The following is a 16,189-nucleotide window of genomic DNA, read 5'->3' as shown; positions in this document are numbered from 1 at the left end:
GAAGACAAAGAAAGAGAAGAATGGAGAGAAAAAGGGGGAGGGAAGGATGGAGGGAAGGAAAAGGGGAAGGCAAGAAGGGGGAAGTGGGGAGGAAGGGGAACCTACTGGTTCCCACCACCCAGAAACCACAGGGAGGGCGCAGCTGTTATAAACGCAAGGTTATCCCTGAGTGGAATCTGAGGAGCAGGAAGTCAACCAACCATTCCCTTATTAACCCGTTCTGTTGTACTCATTGCAGCAAGTTTTTGTTTTATTTTGTGATATTTAGGAATGTTAACAAAGTGAAAAAATACAATTCCAAAAGCAAACATTAACCAAAAAACTTTCCTCTCAGCTTCCCTGTCTCCACGGCGCTCCCTTTCCTGAGGATATAATGTGACTGCTTCATTTCTGGGTGTATCCTTTGCAGGTACACATGAAACAACCACCAAACTACCATTGGTTTGGAACATCAGAAAAGAAAAATGTTTCCTTTATATGAATATTCTGTTCACTAAATATCTGGTCTTTAATAAGGGGCACTTACAATACCTAACCTGTGTGTCATTTTCACCACTTACAAAGTGCTATCATGGGCACCATTTGATTTACTCCTCAGAGCAAAGAGCTCAGGGGCACTTCAGGCAGAGGAGTAAGTGCCGGCAGTGTTCCCTGGGTCTACCATCCATAAAAATTACACTCCGATTTGAATCTATTCAATTTAAAATAATGCAGTGCTGTTTCTACTGAGCAGACAGAGTTCTTGCAGGAGTTCTATGTCAAGAAGGCATTTAGGAAATACACATAACCACCATATATATTAAATGCTATAAGTAAAAGTAATAATAGCACATGATTCTTCCTTGGTTGTAAGTAATCTACTGAAAGCTTCCGTTCTACTCAAGGGCCCTACTTTCCAAAACCCTCTGCTAGACAAAAGAAATAAGATGGAGCATGTTAAAGAGTTTTCAGATTTTAAGAATATAGCTTACTTCCTGTTGTTAGTTTCAGACACTTCAGGAAGACTGAGGTGCAAGTAGAATATAGCTGGGTCAGGGAATGCTAATCCACTTGCTAAATAAGTTTTTGCCTGTTTTATAAAAGAATTCACCCAAGTTCCTTTAATAGCAAGTTTCTGCATTGAACTAGTAGATTATTTGCCCACTCTTCCATACATAGTTACTTTTTACAAGTAATTTACATCCAGAATATCTTTCTGATAACAAGCTGGTTCTAGATTTAGAGTTTTCAACCCTATTTTCACCTTTTAAATATTTGTTACCTAAAGTAAGCAAGTTATTTGAAATGTTATAAGACTATATTAAAACTTGAAACTGACATTCTTATTGAGAAAAGAACTTTATTTTTTCATGACTAATCTTTCCTTCTGTGATGTGAGTACATGGTGATTCCCTAATGCCAGCCCAGGATCCCACTTTTTAGTGAAATGTCATGTCTACCCTAAATCTGCAGCATAAGCCATGGAAATGCAACAACAGAATTACTGTTGAACCACTATTAATCAAGGGCTTTAGTTATATGTTAATTATAAAATCCATGATCTGAACTCATTTGAAAAATAGCAAATATAGATTTCCAAATGAAAAAGTAATAAAATGTGGTGCTCATAGAGTCATTTTATATAAGACAATCAACATCCTTAGCTGACACCAAGTTTTTAATCCCTTCACCTTCCTTCTGGTGATTGGAAAGTATATTTTATCATTGCAGTCATTAAGCAATTCCATTAGTGTTTGTAGCAAAATGTGACCCGTGGCACGTCTAACAGAAGGCTTAAGAGTCAGCTGTTTGCTTTTCTCACATTCTCTTTCATCCTGGGGCTCCTCTGGTAAAAAGCACAATCCATCCATTGCTCACACTAGCACCACATGTTCACACAGCATTTAAAAATGCATGTAATCTTTTCTTAGCATCTTAGAATTAGGTCATCGAAAAGGCACACGTAAGACACACTTCCTGCTACAGTGTTCCAAGGAGAGTGGCCCACACTGGCCCAACACACATTGTTTTTTTGTTTTTTTGTTTTTAAGAAAGGTTTTCCTTGAATTGAAACAAAATCTTTTTTATTGGTGCTTTTACCCTAATGGTCTAGCTTTTTTTTCTCAAACAAGATGAGGAAGACAATGTCATTACATCAATTTCACAGAAGAGGACATGTCTCAGGGAAGTCACAGTGCTGGTAGGGGGTAGATCTGGAATTAATCCAAGCCTGTCTGACTCCTAAGGTCTTAATCACAGAGGCTCCACCATCCTAATTTAGCATTACAGAGTTTCACCTCCAAGTAAGCGCGTCTGCCCAGGGCACGCGGTGGGAGCTGTAATCCAGCAGGTAATCTGATGGAGGCTGGCTTCTGCTGCAAAGGCACAAGAACAATTTTCTGATGTACGCTGTCCACTCAGGCCTGGACCTACAGCCTGTTAGCTGGCAAGGGAAACTGAACCTGATGCACACAGAGGTGCCACAGGCGGAGGTGCTGGCCCAAGTAGGCTGACCCATTTCCCATCTTCTAGGCAATCACTTATTTTGCCAAAGAACGCACAGGACGCATCCTTTCAATAATCTGCCTGAGGTTTTCCCTGGAGTAATGACAGTTCCCTGGAGTTACAAGTCCTACTCACCCACACACCTTCTTGAATATTTACTCAAAATATCCTTCTTGAATATTTACTCAAAATATCCTTATCAAGACTTTCAGTATTTCTAACGTTTACATTACTTCTCTGCAGACAGCCAACAGGCTTCATTCACACCACCCACAAGTTCTTCTCCTACTCTGGGAAAGAATTACGAAGCTGAGAGACTACAACTCACCTGAAAGAGCTGGATGTCCCCTTAGAATCTTCCCCTTTGCATTTATGCATCGTGTCATCATTGGAAAAATAAAGGGAGGGAACACAAGTCCTTTGGCTTTTCCTCTGTTTATGTAACTTCAGAGTAGTTAAAATAAAGACAAAAGACAAATTAGAAATCATATGCAAAGAGAGGGAGAATATACATGAACTTATGGAAAAATTACGATAAATGAGCACAAAGTTTTCTGTTTCTTGTCACAAGTAAAACACCGAAACAAGGTGAGACAATTTGGTCTGAGAAAGGAAACTCTACTGACTTGTCAGAGCACTTTGCCCCCTGATGTTGTATTCTGGGAAGAAATTGTGTAGAATCTTAGATCAAGGCCTTAAAATAACATAACAAAGGCCTCAGAATTATGTGTCTAGGGAAAACATACTTTGCAAAGTATGTTTATCATCCTGTCATAACATTTAAAAATAATCTCATGGAACAAAGAAAGACAGAATGGGAATAAACCATAACTGTTTAGGAAATGGAACTGTGACATTTTTCTTGTTTTTACTTTTCCGCATTTTTCCAATTGTCTACAATGAGTACAAATTACTCATAGGAAGAATAGGGTACTTAAGTCTTAACAATAATAATTGAATTCACTTTGCAAAGGCATATTTTTACACCATCTCTTGAGGAAAAGGGGAACATAGTCAGGAATCTTAGCTCAGGGAAAGCATTCTGTGGGGTTCAATTAATGTAAACACAACAATTTACATTCTACTGCTCTGCTTGGCACGAGTATCTAACAGGGATGCTGAATTTGTCCCTTAGACTGTCTTTCAAGTACCATTGATCTCAACTGCATTATTGACACAGGCTAAGTAGCAGTCAGTCTGAGGTTTAACCTGCAAGTTATTGCCAAAAAGCAGTGATTCTCTCGGAGCAGAAAATGTGATCAACATACACTGCACTTGAGATAGTCAACAAATGGTGTACATGATGCCCTGAAATCTAACAGCTGCTGATTTATGCGATCTTCCAAACTGGGGCTGATTGGAACCAAAGCATCTTTTTAATTGGCCACAAAGCCTGTCTGAGTACTCATTTGAGACTCCAAAACTCTGCACCAAGACTCTTGGAAAATCTTTTTTGGTCTGGACGTCTTGAAGGACAACATGCCCTTTAAGTACTTGCCTACTTGTTAGCTATTCTGAAAACATGCTTTTGTCTCCAGAAAACAGAAGCTATTGGTTACCTATAAACTTCAATTACTCTGCTCTATGAAGAATCATTGATCGTAGCCCACACTATTATATCTAGTTACAGAAATGTCTTTAAACAGTGTGCACTGATATGACATTATCTCAGCATCTAATACGCTCTTTAAACAGTGCTCTTGATAACACAACCTGTTTGGGAATTATGCTGCATTGAAAAGCCAACTGGCTTTTTATGCAAACAGTTACATGTATGATTCCATTGTATAATACTCTCAAAGGACAAAATGCTAGAGATGGAGAGCAAATTCGTGGTTGCCCGGGGCGAGGGATGCTGGGGTAGGGCATGGTCACTTGTTTGTAGAGATGGAACAGTTCAGGATCTTGCTTGTGGTGGTGGTTATGAGAATCTGTTCATATTATCAAGTCACACTGAACTACACAGACACACACACAACACACATGAGAACATGCAATCTTGGTGAAATCTGAATGAAGTCTGAGGATCATACTAATGTCAATTTCCTGCTTTAATACTGTGCTCTAGTTACATAAGATGTAAGCCCTACTATGTACTGAGTAACATGGGACCCTTGTGTTATTTTGCAAATTAGTGTGAATCTATAATCACTTCAAAATAAAATATTAAAAGAAAAAAATCTCCATTGGAAACCCATAAAATCTCAGTATAGTTAGATTTTCTCACTCTCTCTCATTGAGAAAGAATCTTTTCCAGGTGCTAAAAACATTAACCTCTAGGTACAGGGCTTCTTTGAGATCCGTGGCTCCCCATCTCAGAGCTGAGTGTTAGGGTAACCGGAGCCTGGGAATGTCCTGTACCCAGAGGCCACACCCAGGATGTCACCTGCGGAACCCTTCCCCCAGATCTTTCTATATTTGGTCCTGTTAACTCAACACTATATAATGCAAATCTACTAGATGGCCCTCCAGGCAAAAGGGCCTCCCCGGTAGATACTCGGAGATCACTTGTTTGATGAGGAATTAACTTAGCTCACCTTACACTGGGATTGTGTCTCTCTGGTGTGACCCTGGGGCAGTGGTCCTGTGAGCTGTGGCCCCTGCTGTACCCTTGGCAGGCTTGGCCATGATGACATCGTTACAGGCTGCTGTTGAAATAGCAGCTGAATGAGCGACTTGTATTTATATAACTGGCATCCAAATGTTTGTGTAATTGGATCAATAAGTGTGACAGGAACAAAATTCATTAATATGTTAGTCTTCAAAACATTTTATTCTGTTTTCCATCCATCCTTTCTCACCAAACACTAAAGCCAATTCTATCTTGAGCTGTTTAGTTTCTCCTACAGCCAGAGGGTTCAGAGTAGCTTCACTAAGTTTGTTTCCTGCCTGTTTGCTTGGGGGATATTTTCTTAATCCTCCAAATGTAAAAATGTTGTTAGGCTCTCGCTAAGTGAAAACTTTTTTATTTTTATATTTCTGAATTATGGCAAAAGCTCCAGAATTTAAAACCCAGTTTTATAGCTGTTTGTAACTTCAGGGAAGGTTCTTGTGTATACATACTAAGTATTTGTTGAATGAATAACTGTACTCCCTCTCCATTTATTCTGTGGCAGACAAAGCTGAGGTACGAGCAGAGCTGTGTACTCTGTCCTTCAGGGCCAAGCTCTCTCTCCTTGTTTCATCTCTCTCCTTCCAGAGCAGCTTTTGAGAGCAGCTAGTTTGTTTTCTGTAATCCTGATGGGACTTTATGCTTCTGTTCGACTCTTCACTACTTCCATAGCAGATTTTAATTTTATTATTGTATTTTAAGTCTTGACACTTGAGAACAAACCTCTGCTTTTCATCAAAAGTGTCTAAAATGAAAGTTTCACCAATCATTTTCATCTTAGTCAGTTCAATTTGCTTCTCCTCATTCATCTTTTGTTTCAGAGCATCATGTTACTGTGTTTTGAACACAAGTAGAAGCCTTCTAAAACAGCCCCTACTTTTCCAAAGCAATATGCATATGTGTATATATACTTACATATGTATATGCCATCAAAAGGATTTGGGAAGAAGTGTGCCTGGTGGTCCAGCATTGCTGTGAGACAGACCTGAGTGGGCCTCCCAGGAAGCATCCTGTCACACTGGGGAGGCTGGCTGACCCCCCTGGGCTCTCTCTCTCACCAGAGGAGCAGTAGGCTGGGGGCTCCCTTGGGGTAGTACTGTGCTGGACTGGGGGAGCGGCAATGTCTTCTGACCCTTCTAATGCTCTTTCAGCTTTTGTGGTCCAAGAGGGTAATTCAGCTTCATCCCTGGTTCTAGGATTTTCACAGGGGCATCTCGTCTGCAGATAGTTGCTAGTTAGTCTTCCATGAGAGAGGCCACCTGTCCACTGTCTCTCTAATACCTGGCTGAACCCCAAATTAGATTCTAGTTGAAGCAAAAAGGTCAGTTCACTCTCTTAGCTTTCAGTCTTCATTAACCAAATCTTAGATTTTAAAACAGCATTATTTCTACATATACTTTAAATTTTCCTATGTCTGGCTTAGATGAGTTCATTAACGGTGGCCAGGTCTTTCATGACCCATCTTTCCTGTTCTTACGTTCTTAATTTGACTTGATCTCTTGGTTGGTTGAAGTACATCTTTACTTTAATGTTTGACCAAGACAAGAACATGTATGCTATGTTTCTCAAACCCTTGTTTAAGAAAGTCTTAGTGCTACATTTACTCAAAAGACCATTTGTCAGCCCATGAAATCCTTGGGTCACAGTTCCTTACCTAAAAACTGTGTATGTTGCTTTCCTGAGTTCTGACACTTAGTACCATCAGTAAAGAACTCCATCACCAGACATGTTTTTGTTTCTTTGTTAAAAAATAAAAAAACCTTTTGCATTCTTTTCTTTTGAGCCACATTCTAACTCTTTCCCCAGAATCAGTCTAGGTGAGCATAATACTTACTTAGGTCTTTATTAATTTCTTGAGCAAAGTGGGCCTTTGTAAGCAATGTACCTAGATCTTCAGTTCAGAAAAGTTTTTTCTTACTGTATTTTTGATGAGTGCTTGATTCTAGTTTCTCCTTCAGAAATAGCAGTTATTTTATAGTGGACTTCTGCTGACTATCTTTGATACCGATTGGTTTTCTATGATTTTTAATTTCTGCCCGGCTACAGCAAGGTGGCAGAGTAAGAGTGCGGGATGTTGACGGGAGCGTGCTAACTCCCCATTTGAAGGTTCCCACGGGGCTCTGGGTCCCTGAGTCACAGGTGAGCACAGCCCAGCGACTGTGCACCAGGGTCTTTTTTCCAGGAAGTCCCTGGTTCATGAGCTGGGCAAGTTTCTCCCAATCCACCTTTCTGTTCACTCAGCCACTGTGTTAGTAGAGTGAGTTGGGAGAGAGTATTTATTCTAATATTTTCTCAACTCTTGTTTAAGTATGTTTAGATAGCTCAAAGAGTTAGAATTGAATAATTCATGTAGTCAACTGCTTAGATTGTTCCCACGCTCTCAGATTCTCTTAATGTTTTACCAGATAGGCTGGTTGTTTTGTTATTGGCAGTTCATAATCCATGAATTTGTGTGTGTGTGTCTCAAAGATACACTGAGGCAGTTTTAATGACCCTCTAGAAATTTAGCTCTATCTTAATTAACAAGCCAGACATTGCACCTGACTCTGGAGAAGCTGTTAGTGACAACAGTCTCAATGTGGTTCATTTACCTTACAGGCTTCTGCTCAGGTCTTCCCTTCTGCACTATCAACAAGGGGCCCAGTGAAGCACTGACTTAATGGCAAATAAAGAAAATATTACTAACTTTACTTTGGGATGAAAGCTTGATGTTATCCCATGAACTGTGTCTTGGCCTTCTTTCTTTTCACTTAAGCAGTATAGTGAATGAAAGTGATAGGGGATGACTTCTAATTCATAAAGCAATTGAAATAAAGAGTGAATGTTCTAAAGTTTAGGAATTAATTTGTCATACAAAGTAGCACATAAAAGTACAGAAATATACCAGAGTATAAAACAAAAGAATGTAGCTAATTTTTAGATTTATATTCTTACTGAAGAAAAAAACTTTAAAAGCTAAGAACCTTATGTTCTTCCAGTCCTCCTTTATGCCGTTAAGAATTATGGAGGTACCCAAAGAGCTTTTGGTTATGTGATTATTTTTGACATTTATCACAAAATGTTTAAAATATTTATTAATTCATTTTTAAAAAACAATAATCAACCTGTTAAATGTTATCTAATGTATTTATTTTTTAAACTACATTTTAAAAATGGGGGAAAAGACTCATTTGTGGTGTATAGCAATGAAGCAAAACTGAAGGAACAAAACAGCAGCAGACTCACAGATTGCAGGAAGGGACTGGTGGTTACCAAAGGGGAGGGGTGGGGGAAGGTGGGTCGGGAGGGAGGGAGAAGGGGACTGAGGGGTATTATGTTTAGTACACATGGTGTGAGAGGTCACCGGGAAAAGAGTGTAGCACAGAGAAGGCAAACAGTGAATCTGTGGATCTTACTACACTGATGGACAGTGACTGCATTGGGGTATAGGTGGGGACTTGATAATATGGGTAAATGGGACTTGATAATATGGGTAAATGTATTAACTACATTGTTTTTTCATGTGAAACCTTCATAAGAGTGTATATCAATAATACCTTAATAAAAAAAATTTTTTAATGGGGGAAAAGAGCATTGTCTTACATTTTTGCAATCTCTTTCATACATATCTGGCTTCTCATGTCTGATTTTGCATCCAATTTGTTGTGATACGTTGCTTTAGCTGAAGTATATGAAGAAGATCTAAACTCTAAAAGATACATGGTTGGAAAAGAGAATATTTTGCTAACCTTTTCATTTCATTGTGGATTTACACGTCTGATAATAACAGCAACACAACTCAACTAGTGGTATTTTCTTAAATGTTAGCTGCAGTATGGAATCTGAAACCATATCAATGAAATCTGCATATTTTAAAAAAATTTAAATCCATTGATCTACCTTGCACTTTGAATAGACTTTTAACCATGTATGTCTTTGTAACATCACCCATTTGGTCTTCCAAATTCACGCATTTAAATACATAATATCAAAACATCACATTCCTTATTATCACCACCAGCCTCAACAGAAAAGTAGTCAAGTATTTGGTAGCCATCAAACTCACAGCAGTAAGTACAAATTTTTCAAAATTCTAATTTCAACCAGAAATTCAAGTTTATTATTGATCACAAAAACTGTCAGGTGTTTTCCTTGACATGACACCTCATTTATTTCAAGAAAAATCTGCCAAATGCCCAAGTCTGAGTAAATGAAGTTAGTAGTATTTCAAATAACAATGTTGTTGCATGAGAAAAGTGGCTAGTGCCACTTGCAACTCAATCAATTGTACAAGTGTTTTTCCTGAGACATTCACTCTAGTGTAGTATGCTTTACTTCCCGTTTACTCATACAAAACATTAAAGAGATATGTACTCAAGAATCAAGACTTAATAAGATAAATTTTACTGCTTTATCAGGATGTTCTTTAATGATATTGAAGGCTTTTGTTTATTTACTTACTTACTTGAGCACATGTTGGGTTAAAAAATTAAACGACGACCAGACAGTTTGGGGCCTTGATTTGTGCTGGGGCCACCAGTTTTACCCATTAATGCTTTTACACCATCAGTGCAAGAGACCAAGCAGTGAAAATGCCAAATAATGTCTCAGTATTATTAATAATATAATTTGACCCTGTGAATGCCCATTGGTCATATTTTAAGAAACACTACATGACATAAACTTTGGATAACTTCCGTGTTAGTTCGAGACTTGAATTTTACCTCCTTGCTACCTTCATTTTTCTGAGATATTAAATTGTCAATAGGACAAACTATGAGTTTATTAGACACTCTGTTTCCTGCAGAATGAGACTTACTGCAAGCATCCAGAGAGTGGGAATTCCTTGCTACTTCTAGATCGTATTCCTGTCAGGTCTGTGTTATGGGGTCTACGTACTAGGAAAGTGTCATCCATAACCTCAATTCTAAGACTGTATCATTCTGCTTCTGTTTATCTTCAGCCAAATGCTCCCCACACTATTTATGGGTTCAGATTGGTGAGTTTCTCCTAAGTTGTACATCTTCTTGATTTATAGTTGTTCTCCTCTACATCTTTCATTAGGTTTTTGTGGGGTTTTTTGAGAAAGGTACATTTCACATGGCTCTATGTTACTCTTATGTTTGTGTTATCAATTTCTTTGGTTAAACTAATATGACTTTATCTATCTACTTGGGTTAAATTCCAAAATTCTCTTTTTTTTCACCTACATTTGATATATCTGAAAACTTAGGTGTCATTTCAACCCTTTTCCCTTTTATGTTTTCTAGAGAATCACTGGTATTTGTCTTTCTGTGCTGTTCTTGCTAGAATCTGACGTTTGCTTATAAAGAGCTTGACAGGGCATCAAAAGAATAATGTTCCAGATCTGACATCACTATAAGTTAATGGTAAAGAGATCTTCTTTATATCGTATTTCCACATTTGTAAAGCACACAGAACGAGCTAGATGATCTCTGGAGTCCTTTCTACCTTGGTGATTTCTTGTTTTCTGGACACAGATTCCCTGCTCCATCTCTCTACTGAACCAAGTATGGTGGGTGGGTGAGGAGGGGCTGGCTAAGATTGTTTCCGGCATATTCCTTAGTAATCTCCCCTTATCAGGAAGTATGTGCTTTCCAGGCAGTAAATGCTAATAGGCACGTTGCCTCCTGATACGTTACAAGACTGGAGGGGTCACCACCTCCTTCCACCCAGGGGGAAAACTGTAGCCACTTTCTTTCTGGGCGTTTGCATGAGCCCCTTCTGTGATTGAAAAATAAATATTAAAGTAGGTATACAGAAAGTTACCAAGTTAAACCTTTCCCATATATGGAAAAAAATCTATATAACGTGCATGCCAAACTCCACTCCAGAGGGACCACACTGCCAGTCCCATATATGGAAAAAAATCTATATAACGTACATGCCAAACTCCACTCCAGAGTGACCACACGACCTGTCCCTTCATGTCCCTTGGACTTTCTTACACAGCTCCAGATCCCAGCTGCCCCACCCCAATCCTTTTCCTTCTCATGCCTGCCAGAATAGCCGTTCAGTGATCTGGTTCCAAGTTTCCAATCTCATTTTAGGTAGTAAGACTGAAGCTGAGAATCAACTTCCCATGTCTGGATTCCCATAACACTTTTACCAGCCAGCTGCCGAGAAGCTGCCCAGCTCTGAGCAATTATCCTTTGAACTCTGCTGCCTCCATCTGGCAAAGCTGGTCTTGGCCTTGTCATCCTAGTTTATCAGATCCATTTTTCCTATAACGGATGGGTCTTGGGTGACCAGTTGAGTTGGTCCTTGCCCCCAGAGATACACAATCTTTGGTTTTAATTACTGTTGCTGTGAGTGACAGATTGGGCTTATGGTGGCTACAGCTTAACTCAAGAGACATGGAAACTCCGTAAGTGTATATAATCTAATTAAAAACCTCTATCTACAGCATGGGGTAAGGCGTATCGTTGGGAATCAAACTGGCCTGGGTCAGTTATTAGTTTTATCACTGCCTAGCTGGGTGACTTAGAGCAGTTGATTCCATCTCACTGACTCTCAATTTCTTTATCTATAAAACATAGGCAATAAAAGTTTGCAGTTTTAGAGAGTGATAAGTCACAAATGCAATACTTTACACACAGGAAGTGTCAATTCATGATAACTAATATTACTGTGGATAAAGGTTTTAATTTGAAAAGTTTGGGTAATTTATTTGCATTATATCAATATGTTCATGATCAAGTGACATAACTAGTGTGGCTATGTGTTAGTTCATATGCATACTCTTTATTCTCTGGAAAGCATGAAATTCTGAAAGTTACATAAATTTATTTTAAGAGGAACAGATGCATCATGGCATCCTGTCAGAATGTCCTCATTCCCCTGGGCTTCTCTGCTCATGGGCTGAAAGGAGTAACTTTGGGCTGCTAAATTTCTCCTGAGTTGTACCTCTTCTTCTTGGTTTATATTTTATAGAAACCAACTGCAAATGCAGATGTGATGGCCGGCATGACCCTGCCCACCATCTCTGGTCAAAACAAATGCTGCTTCTGAGTCTAGCTCATAGGCCCAGGCCGATGGCTGGAATGGACTGATGTGTACAGCCTCAAGTCAACTACTGTTCATCTCATTGATTTTCCAGTCACTGACTCTTCTATAGAATCATACCATTTGTTCCCTATTAAAGCTGGGTTCTGGGTACCAAGAAATTGATCTGCACCAAGAATGTTGAGTGTGTTATCAGATATTGCAATCAGTACAGAGGAAGAGAGGTTCCCACTTAATATCAACTTAACCTGACTCTTCATCTGTAGACATTAGAGAAGGGCCTCTAATAAAATGGTCAAATTTGTGATCTCATTTGTTGTAACTAGCACTCTCTTCCCAGATGTGAGGCCTGATTTCCAGCAGCTGAAGGGAAGTCTATTGGATTAACTCCAGCCGCCCTGTGATTGATTTGCTCTGGGTTTCATCAGCCTCCAAGGCAGATGTAATGGTAAGAAATATAGAGTGTGCATGCTGGCTGCAGACAAACTGGTTCTCTTCCAGAGACTAAGATATTGTCAAGACTTGGGGCAAGAGCTCATCATTCTATAAGCTTTAAGCTCCTTCTACAAAGTGAATACACTTCTTTCTAAAAATTGGAACATAGTTGATAGACAATATTATATTGGTTTCAGATGTACAACAGAGTAATTCATAATTATATACATTACTGCATGCTTACCACGTTAAGTATAGGTTCCCTAGGAACCAAACCAAGATATTACAATATTATTGGTTATGTTCTCTATGCTGTACTTCCATTCTTACAACTAATTTATTTTATAATTTACACTTTATCCCCCTCACCTATTTCAACTGTCCCTGACTCCCTTCTGACGGTAAAAACAGTCTCCCAAGCCTTGCTATGTTATGTTAGGAAATTAAGGAAGGTCTAACCAAAAAGTCAATTCTGTTTTATTTGGGGAGATTTTATTATGTTAGTGTTTTTTTCTAGAATCTAATTCACCTTCCTAAGTATGGTTTATTTGGGGTGTATTTTTTGAGAGACACTCCCTGATGGCCAAGTTGTAAAGCCAGAAGTTATCTTGACCACGGAAGGTGAAAGGCTGTGAAGACCAAAGGTGGATAGCTGATTATGGGTGCCATGGAGTGGTAATGAATTCCCTAAGACAGTAAAGGAGAGAGCTGAAATGTATTCATGGTGGCGGTTGAGGCAGGGGCAGTAAGACTTCACAGCTCACCCTCTCCTGTGGTCAAAATAACTATCCACCTTTGGTCTTCACAGCCTTTCACCTTCCATGGTCAAGATAACTTCTGGCTTTACAACTTGGCCATCAGGAAGTGTCTCTCAAAAAATACACCCCAAATAAACCATTCTTAGGAAGGTGAATTAGATTCTAGAGAAAACACTAACATAATAATATCTCCCCAAATAAAACAGAATTGACTTTTTGGTTAGACCTTCCTTAATTTCCTAACATAGCAAGGCTTGGGAAAGCTGAACTAGGAAGATGAACTGGATTCTAGGGAAAAAAAATAATAACATAGTAATACCTCCCCAAAGAAAATAGAATTGACTTTTTTTATTAGACCTTTCTTAATTTCCTATAGCAAGGTTTTGATGAAAGCAATTGAATCTCATTAATTCTAAAGAACTCAACACATTTAGATGTAAGGGCCCTGCTTTATACATTACTGTGGAGGTCCAGGAAAGCTTTGCTGTCATCAGCAGCCTGAGCAAAATTACACAAGGATTGCCAAGGTGACTGATAGCTTTAAAAGGGGCAGGGCAGAGCTGAGACGTCCTACCGTTCCTGAAGCTCCCTTATGGCCAAGCTCAGTCTCATTTTTAATATTTTCTTCAGTGAGCAACATAGATTCATAGTTTGGGGGTTTATGTATTTATACACTTAAAATAATCAGTTCAGCATTAATCTTCTAAACTTGTGTAAATCATTAGTTAGTTCTTTATTAACCTCTTAATTGGAATTGATCCAGCGCTGCAAGTGAGAAAAATACAGACATAGTGATTTACAAGTAGGAAGTCAGCCAGATGTGTGGGGAGTATGCCAGGCAGCTTGGCTGCAGAGTCACCTCCTCTGTGATTGAGATTAGATTAGAAATTCAATGCATGTGAGATGACTGTTGTACCCACGTTAAGTGCTTTTGACACAAGTGAACAGGTATAAATAAACTGAGATAAAAGTGTGTTTAACAAGATTCAGGTCTAAGGTGACAATTCTATATTTTTTCTACTAATTATCAGTAATCAGAGTGAGACTTAGACAGGCACTCCGAACACTTGGTAATTTGGCATTTCTTTAAAATCATACTCGTAAAATATTTGTCAATATTTGTTTGGGAGCAAGATTGAGCGCCTCTGGGGAAAGGACAGAGGAGGATCACTTCCATTATTCAGACACTTGGGCTTGAATCTCCAAAGTTATATACACAAACTGTAGAGCACAAGTCCCAGTGTTAGCTGGACTGACCCGCTGTGGGAAGCTTGCCCAAAAGGGAACACACTAGCCCGCCCCCAACCCAAGGGGTACATACATGAGTATTGTTCGAGTAAAGAAAGTCCTGTCCACTTGTTGAACTTACAGTGACAGCAGAATCTTGGATAGCTGCTCCAGGTCCCTCCCCTTGCTATGATCTAATCCAAAGCAACAGCCTTGGCCTCTGTACATTTCCTTCGAAGGCAGTTGCCAGTCAGAGCACTGTCCCAGCTGCCATTTAGTCACTTGCATAATCTCAGCGCAGCGCAGACTTGGGAAGACGCCAGCAGTGGGAGCTATGGCAATGAGATAGCTAAGCTGGATTTGAGGACACTGTTATTTTGTTTCTTTAATGGATTGCAATGGAGTCCCTTCTTTGCCATGTTGGACTGGAGGGGCTAATGCCACAACTTACACATTTTAAAGCATTTTCAATGAGGTAATCTAAGGAGAAATAGCTCTTAAAATTATGACATACTAGCAAATGTGGAACCATGATGTTCAAGGACAGAGAATGGTGAAGGGGCTGAAGAATGACTTAGTCAACAAACAAGAGAAGGGGTAGGGCAGTAGGAGAAGCAAAGCAAGAAAACAACTCTGTCTAGAGGAAAGAAGAGGAGAGAAAGTAATTTTGCATTTTTTTCTTTCATCTGCATTATATAAGTCTCCCAATATGCAATAAGGAAATGGACAAATTCTATGAACCCTATTTTAGAGATGAGGAAAATGAAGCCTATGTAGTAAGCAACTTACACAAAGTCATGCAATTTTTAGGTGCCACGTTTGAAACTGTTCTTCCACTGCTCTTTCTGTTGTGTCATACCAGGTCTTCATAATGGAAAAATAACCAAACTGGAGGTTTGGACATAAGAGTTTTTACCCTAAGTAGATTACTTAACAGTTTCTCGTTCTGGGCTCCATTGTTTTCACTTGTCAGATATAGAAATGGAACTGTCAGAGTTTATCTAACCTGTTGGATAGTCAGAAACATATTTCACACTAAGACACACACGTAGCTGAGACAAAACAATGCTTAGCCCTGCAATGTAGACTGAACTCTAATATTTTCTGAACCAGTCTGTTCTTTAAATATTTGTCACAACCCATTAAATAGATTTCATAACTAATTCATTGCAATTTGGGGCCAGCTAGATGAGCTCTGTTCCTGTACTCTTATCATGGGTGCTATGTGTCTTGAGTGAATTCATCAGACCATGATAAATCTAGCAAGCAGGAAAAATGAGCTTTCTAATTCGAGAAATTGTCAATACATCTGAGTCACGGGAGTTATTATGAAAAATCCAAAGCACTCCTGACAGGAAACAAGAGCACACCAGGAGAAAAACAGACATGCTGGCATCAAAATTCTCCACCCAACTCCCACCCAAATAATCAGGGCATTCAGTCGCATTCAAAGCTGTCAGTTTGAAATAGGACAATTTAATAATAATGCTGGTACTCTATACATAGACACTAGCAATTTTATTTTTAAGGTGTTTCAATATCATTTCAAAAGGTACTTACTGGATGAGCTAGACAGGTGTTATACACATTGCACAGATTAGAAAGCTATGATGCTAAAACGTGGAATGACCCACCACAGTGCTTTGCACAATAGTTGCACAACTTGCTT

The 16,189-nt window shown here is 39.1% G+C and overlaps 1 long non-coding RNA gene across 3 annotated transcripts in view; it reads right to left on the bottom strand.

Annotated features, from left to right (window-relative positions):
- The window catches only part of LOC118923836 (uncharacterized), a 113,504-nt gene that overhangs the window by 11,603 nt on the left and 85,712 nt on the right, over nt 1–16,189 (bottom strand). For 2 of the 3 annotated variants that reach the window (XR_008996343.1, XR_005029347.2), the window contains exon 4: nt 2,813–2,928. This is a non-coding gene — a long non-coding RNA (uncharacterized LOC118923836). Of the gene's footprint in view, nt 1–2,156; nt 2,355–2,812; nt 2,929–16,189 lie in introns of those variants that run through there. The other variant, XR_008996342.1, reaches the window with a different exon arrangement.

Source organism: Manis pentadactyla, chromosome 3 (assembly GCF_030020395.1).
Source record: "Manis pentadactyla isolate mManPen7 chromosome 3, mManPen7.hap1, whole genome shotgun sequence".
NCBI classification, from domain to species: Eukaryota; Metazoa; Chordata; class Mammalia; order Pholidota; family Manidae; genus Manis; species Manis pentadactyla.
This window is presented reverse-complemented; position numbering and strand designations above follow the sequence as displayed.